The 7421-nt window shown below is 36.0% G+C and overlaps 1 pseudogene; it reads right to left on the bottom strand.

Annotated features, from left to right (window-relative positions):
• Positions 1 to 5412: 5412 nt before the first annotated feature.
• Positions 5413 to 7108, bottom strand: LOC114035469 (annotated as a pseudogene).
• Positions 7109 to 7421: the final 313 nt, after the last annotated feature.

Genomic DNA, 7421 nt, shown 5'->3' with positions numbered 1-7421 from the left:
TGATACCATTCCAAGAAGATAGGTGGCAATCGAAGTTATCTAGGCAGCATGGTAGTATGTAGAAAGCAATGACTTTGAGATTTTATGTATTTTTTCTTTTTAGGCAATTGGGGTTGTGACTTGCCCAGGGTCACACAGGAGCAATGACTTTGAGAATGGAAAGGCTGCATTTATTTGCAACCTCTGCCACTTACTCCCTGTGTGGGCAGTCACTTGGGCAAGTCACTTAATCACTATGGAGCTCAATTTCCTCATCTACAAAATGAGAGGTTTGGACAAGCTGTCCTCTAAGTTCCCTTCCAGTTTTAAATCTAGGACTGAATATTTAATTAATTTAATTAATTACTAACACATCCAAATCAGTAAACCTGAAAAATTTTAGTAAGACAATGATTTATTGGCTCCTGAACAATGTAGAAGGGGTCTTTTAAAAATTTTATCTAGTAATTTAGGTTTTTATAAACTAAATTAGTAAATTAGGTTTTTATAAACTAAATTATAAATTTTATAAACTAAATCTACAAACTATAAATCTATAAACTATAAACTAAAATCCACAGAATATTTGCTGAAATAAAACTGGCTCTAATGGAAAGATCATCTTTAAGAACAGTACCACCTAGTGCAAAGTTTCCTTCTCAGATAAATAAGTGAACTACTCTGGCTTTACAGTTTATTAAAACAACACACATTTAAATTATCTGTGAACTGAAATACCTGAAGGTGTTAACCTGAAAGTGAATTTTCATAGATTCCAATTCTTAAGTGGTTTCACAACATTAGATATGAGAGGGACTGTGGCTTGTGCCTTGTACAGCGTTAAGTACACTGTCAATACTCAATAAATGGTAAATAATGATAGGCATTAGAAAATGATGTAACTCTCCGGTGGTGAGCCAATGCTCTAAAGTTCTCTTGGGCTGTGGTTCATTAGAGTTCTTGTTTATAGATCTTTTTTGACGACCTTATTTCATGTTTTCTTCACATTTCACCTGCTTGACTATTGTATAAAGACTTCCTCATCAATCTCTCTACCTTGTTTCTCTCTACTGAAATCTCTCTTCCACATAGCTACCAAACCGATTTTCCTTAAGTGCAGATCAGACTATGCCAATTCCCTACTCAAGTAACTCCTAATTGCCTCTGGAATGAAATATATATAAACTCTTTTGTTTGTCTTGTAAAGCTTTCCCCAGCCTATTTTCCCAACCTCATTAAATATCACTCCTCTTTCTCTAGTATGCAGTCCAATTAAACTGTGTTTCTTGCTCTTCTTCACAAAGGAACTGATTATTCCCCATACCTGGAATGCACCCTGAAATGCACTCCCTCTTCACCTCTGATTCACAAAATCCTTCACTTCCTTCAAGATCCTCCTTCAGTTCAAGCACTTCCTTCTACAACATTTTCTGGTACTAATTGGTAGTACCCTTTCTCTCTACCTATCTTGCAGCTATTTTTTATTATTCTGTAAAGACTTATATGTGTTATATCCCCATCCTCTTTGAAATCAGGGGCCATTTCATTTTTGTCTTTATATAACCAGTGTCTGGCACATAGTAGGCACTTAATAAATTCTTGTTGCTTTACTGATACATACAGAAATAAGTGAGAGGCAGTGTTGGGGCTCTTTTTTTCTTAAGGTTTTTAAGAGTAGACACACACACATACACACATATGGGATACTTGAGATGCATTCTTGCTCAAGTCAAGGATCATACCCTATCTTTTAATTACAAGTATATTCCCTAATGCATATGTGGCTGAAATTATGAAATTGTTGCTATATTTATAGTATTATAATTACAGTAGTTATATGTGAATACATATGGAAACTTTGTGATGAGTAACAGTCTTTTAAGAGCACAAATGCCAATATTTCCTTTTCCTCCTGAGTAATTACATTTAAACAGTCTGACTGTCTCTTCAGCTTTAGTTGATGTTTGTGAAAATTGTGAAGTTTTGAAAGATTAGCCTCTATTAGCCTGCCCACACACATACCCTGAATAGTGCAGATAGTAGTGCCTTGAATTCCTTTCCTGGGTTGTATTCAGAACCAAAATATTTTTTTACTGAAAACTTTTGTGGATATTAAATTCTTATTTTATGTATATATATATATATATATATATATATGTGTGTGTGTGTGTGTGTGTGTGTGTATGTTTGTGTATATGTATATATGTGTGTGTGTGTGTGTGTGTGTATATATATATATATACACACACACACATATATATATATATATATGTATATAAACCAGATCTGCTACAAAGAAACATTTGATCAGACTGCCACCTGCAGGTTTGTTTTTTGCAAAGAAATGCAAAGTAAACCAAGTAACTGACTCAGAATAGTAAAACTGGAATGGAACCCTAGAGATCATTTTATAGGTAAAGAGACTGAAACCTAGAGAAGGGAAGGGATTTGTCCAGTATCAGTTAATGACAAATCCACAGCAAGAACTAATTCACAGTTCAATGTTCTCCTCTACACCACACTACAAAAGACTTGGCCTCTTAAATGGGGACTTTGTTTGAAAAAGTCACCCCTACTGTCTCTATTGTCATAGAGCATGACCAAAGTTGCAACACAAAGCATTCTGAATCTCTAAAACCATGTCTTATGAAAATAACTAGATCTACCTCTGATCTTTACTACTATTGTGATCTTGAACACTTATTTAAAAGTTCCAGGCCTTGGTTTCCTAACCTGTAAAATGAGAGATTTAAACTAAATGGTCTCTCTTTTCTGTCTCTAAATCCATATCTTATCAGGATGTAATACTTAAAATGAGTCAAATGAGGTAACAGTGGCTCTCTTTAATGGACAAAGTAGTCAATTGGCAACACTTGCTCTCAAAACAAAACAAAATTTGTCAACCACAGCAAAAAATCAGACCCATCTAAAGAAATCTTGATAGCAGAGAGGCTGTGAATAGTCAATGAAGGGGAGAATAGGGTTCAGAAAGCTTCTGAGCTATTCTCTGGGAAGTTTTTTAGTGAAAAAATATTTTGACTGGATGGAGCCTGGGAAATTATTTCAAGATGCCATCTACTCCTTTAAAAAAAAAAATGAAAGAGCTTTATTTTTATTTTTAAATTTCCTGTGTTTGAAATGCAAATGATTCTGTGATCATAAACTTTCCCACTGATCAAAAATGTATTATATTAAAGACAAACTACATATGTTATCAACCATTTTAAGTAAGCTTGTGTCTGAAAAGCTGAAACCTTTGAGATTAGTAAACTTAGTTTTGTAGACATCATTTTCTTCCGGGAAAACATTTGATCTCAAGTTGATTTTGCACTTCTACTTTTAAGGACAGTTAGGTGGTAAAGTGGATAGATAGAGTACCAGAACTGCAGTCAGGAAGACTCATTTTCCTAAGTTCAAATCTAGCCTCAGATACACTAGCTGTGTGACTCTGGGCAAGTCACTTAACCCTGTTTGCCTCAATTTCTTTTGTAAAAATGAGAAGAAAATGGCAAACCACTCCAGTATCTTTGCCAGATCACTGATGAGTCAGACAAGACTGAAATGACTGAACAACAACAACAACAATATAGAAGGTACAAACCTTAGAAGGCTAGATCTACAAAGGTCAGTTGGATTGAATTAGAATGGAAAGTTCTCTGAGGGAAATTCCCTTCCGGTCTATAGTCCAAAGTCTCAATTTGCATCACCAAGGCCATATATAGGCAGAACTGACCAGATTGAGACCTTTATCCTAGGCTCATAAATTAAGAGCTAGGACAGCCTTTAAAGATCATCAATTCTAAACCCCAGTATAGATAAAGAAGGGGAGGTTTGGAGAGATAAAGTGATTTGCTCACAGATAGTGACAAAGCCAACTCTGTCCCAGGTTCCCAGACTTCAAATCTCATGCAGTTCTCATTGTGCCAAACTTTAATCTGGTTCTGATTAGTATGGGGCTAGGCTTGGAATCAGAAAGACTTGGGTTCAAATCTGCCTTGGTCAGTTACTAGGTGTTTGAACATGGAACACTTAAGTCTCTCAGTGCTACAGTTTCTTCATTTGCAAAACAAGGGGGGTTGGACTTGATGACCTCTTAGGTCCCTTCCAGCTCTAAACCTATGACATAGGATCCACAAAAGCTGAAGAAAGGAACATGGAAAGAAAATTTGAACTGAAAAGGAATCAAGTTTCTAAAATTAAAATATCATAAATCATGCAACAAATAGCTTATAAGAAGCCAACAGATAGATAGATAGATAGATAGATAGATAGATAGATAGATAGATAGATAGATAGATAGATAAAAGAAGCCAAAAATAAGATCAATTTGTTCTTTGGAGCCATACTATATCTATCATCAGGAAAGGAGAGTAAATTCCTTAGTTTAGCTTGAAGGAAATAAAAATTGGATTAAATGCTGGACATTCTCCCATAGAACAGAAAATCCCTGTGGTGAGCATTCATTTTCCTGTTTTATGATTCACTTGATATTGATAATCAGGTAATTGTTGAACTAATATCTCTGCTGTTACATCTATTAAGGAATCTTGTAAGATCTTAACATTTACATGAGATAGTTCTTATAGAAGAAAATCCATTTAAACTGAAATTTGCTGGGCAGCTAGGTGGCACAGTGGATAGAGCTCTGGCCTTGGAGTCAGGAGGACCCGAGTTGAAATCTGACCTCAGACACATAACACTCACTAGTTGTGTGACTCTGGGCAAGTCACTTAAACCCAATTGCTTCACTAAAAAAAAAAAAGAACAAAAAAACTGAAATTTGGTCTATCCAATTTTTAAAAATAATCAATAATTGATTTTTAAAAAGTGGGCTTTGAATCCTCTGCATGTTTCAGTCAACTGTGGACTATGAAGTTATGGTCTATTTGAGAATACCATTTATAAAAGCCTGTCTGTTTCCTTTTTCAAATTTTCAACAAGGATAGCCTCTATATTTATGTAGATGATTTTCACAATGATTTTGTAGAGATGACAAAGTAACATATCGATGGATAGTTACTGATGTCTTAATTCAGTTTTTGGCACCAAATATGATTTTCCCCAGTCATTCAGTATTTTCCCATCTTTCATTTCAGAATCCCTCGATGCACTCAAATTATGTCACTCCAGCAAAGATTTCCTATGTATATTTGGTCTGGTCTAGCTGCACTTCTATTCTTTGGCTTCTTTAATGCTATTTCTACTTCTTGTTTTTAATAATACATTGGGTACTGAGATGTTAGATTCCAAATGTCATTGAGAAAGAAAATAGTTCTAGAAATGCTGACAGATCAGTTTGTTTGTTTGCTGTTCTCCTTCCAGTTTATCTTTAAATGCTCTTGGGATGATCTGGTTTGAGTTTCATGCCAAGCTTTCTGTGTTTTGGGGTTTTTTTGGGGGGGGTGGTTTTCATTTCAGAGATAAATGAACACTTCATCTCTTTGTTTCACAAACAAAATGAATTGAATAGTTGTTTAATTTGGGAGAATCCAATAGATCAAAGCCCATATCTTCATCAGATTCCTCCTTGGCTTCCACCTTGACTGGAACAGCAGTTAGAGGAGCAGCTGTTATGACTGGTGCCACAGGGACAGCAGCTAAAAATGCTGAAGAATCTGCAAAGAAGGCTTTTACCTTTTCATCATCTGGGAAAGTATACTTAGTCTTCACAGGTACGGCCAAGAACCCCTGCTAGTTATTGATGAAAGAGTACAATGTGGATACAAAAACTGAGTGACTAGGCTGCAGACAGAAACAGGCAACATTACATATCCCCTCCAAGAAGCAAAGATACAAAGTTTCCCTTGTTATGTCAAGTATTTCAGGACTATAGATGCTGGCATTATCAAACCCTAGCTGAATTATCTACCCAAAGGAGAATGGAGAGATAGTCAACATATTTGATAATATCACTCTGCTGGCACCTGCTTTGTCTATAGTTTTAATCAATGGCACACCATTCAAGATTTCTATAGTGCTCCTAGAAATCTTGGTAGTGATACCCAAAGCCTGCAAGAAGGAGGGCTTTTTAGGACCCAGACAGCGCACACGCAGTGAGCTCACTTGGAGGAAATTATTCTAGCACAGGTAGCAGCTGTTACCTCACTGGACAAATAAATGTCTCCAATATCAGTCAGATTCTATTTGGTGAACACAAAACCCACATTTTCCTGGATATGAGGCAATGTTTTTCCAAAACAGGGTTGTTTTCCAGATAATCACGCATAGCTTTGTGTCTCATAATATTCTTCCTCATCATCACTACAGCAAATCTGCTGTCTCTGTTTGGAGCCCACATTGTGTGTTTTCACAATGAAGCATTTTGGACAATCATTCAAATGTTATATGGTCTTGAGGAAAATTTCAATTTCCAAGTACCCTGTTTTCCTTGGGTATTTTGAAGGTGCTACAGGGATTTAAAGAAATAGGGTTTAAAGAAAATGTTACTCACACAAGGACACATGGGAAGAAACCCATTTGAAGCTTTTTTGCAAGGTTGTTTTTATCCACCATTTCTTGCTGTTCTATGTGGCAAAACTCCACATAATTGGGGCAGCTAGGTGGTGCAGATGTCAGAAGGACCTGAGTTCAAATCTGGCCTCAGACCTAACACTTGACACTAGCTGTGTGACCCTGGTCAAGTCACTTAACCCCAATTGCCTAAAAACAAACAAACAAACAAACAAAAAAAAACTCAACATAATTTCTACTATCTTCCTTCACAAGACTGGGTAAATGTGTTTATATTTTAATGCATTGTTACCCTTGGCTGTCACTTTACTGGGCGAGGAAATCAAATATTTGCTAGCTGAAATGATTTATGGTTTCTTTTGGGCTTTTTATTGTTCTAATTGCTTTATATCATTTTAGTTTCAAAAGAAAAAAGTGATTATTCATATACACCCAAGTGCCTAATATACATCTCTACCTAGGGATCCCATAGGTGTCTTAAGCTCTACATGTCTAAATCAGAATTCACTATCTTTCCAAATCTATACCTCTTGCTTACTTCCTTATTTCTGTCAAGGGCACCACCACAGATCCAGTTACCTAGGATGACAACCCTGGAGTCATTCTCAATTCTTAACTTTAACTAACCCCCTAACCTGTTGCCTTCTTTTTTAGTCATGTCCAACTCTTTGTCACTTCATTTGGCAAAGATACTGGAGTGGTTTGCCATTTCCTGCTTCCTAATCCTGTCTATCCTTCATGCTACTGTGAAATTAAGAGTCTTAAAGCACAGCTGAGCCATGTTATTTCATTGCTCAAGAAATGTTGGTGGATCCCCATTGCCTCTAGAATAAAGTACAAATTATTGTTTGTCCTTCAAAGTCTTTCTTTCCAGATTGGTTTCTCATCATCCCTACACAAACACTTTATGTTCTAGTAAAATTGGATGGCTTATTGTTAACCCCATATAAAATATTCTATCTCCCACCTTC

Source organism: Vombatus ursinus, unplaced genomic scaffold (assembly GCF_900497805.2).
Source record: "Vombatus ursinus unplaced genomic scaffold, bare-nosed wombat genome assembly UNPS02009205.1, whole genome shotgun sequence".
In the NCBI taxonomy this organism is placed as follows: Eukaryota; Metazoa; Chordata; class Mammalia; order Diprotodontia; family Vombatidae; genus Vombatus; species Vombatus ursinus.
This window is presented reverse-complemented; position numbering and strand designations above follow the sequence as displayed.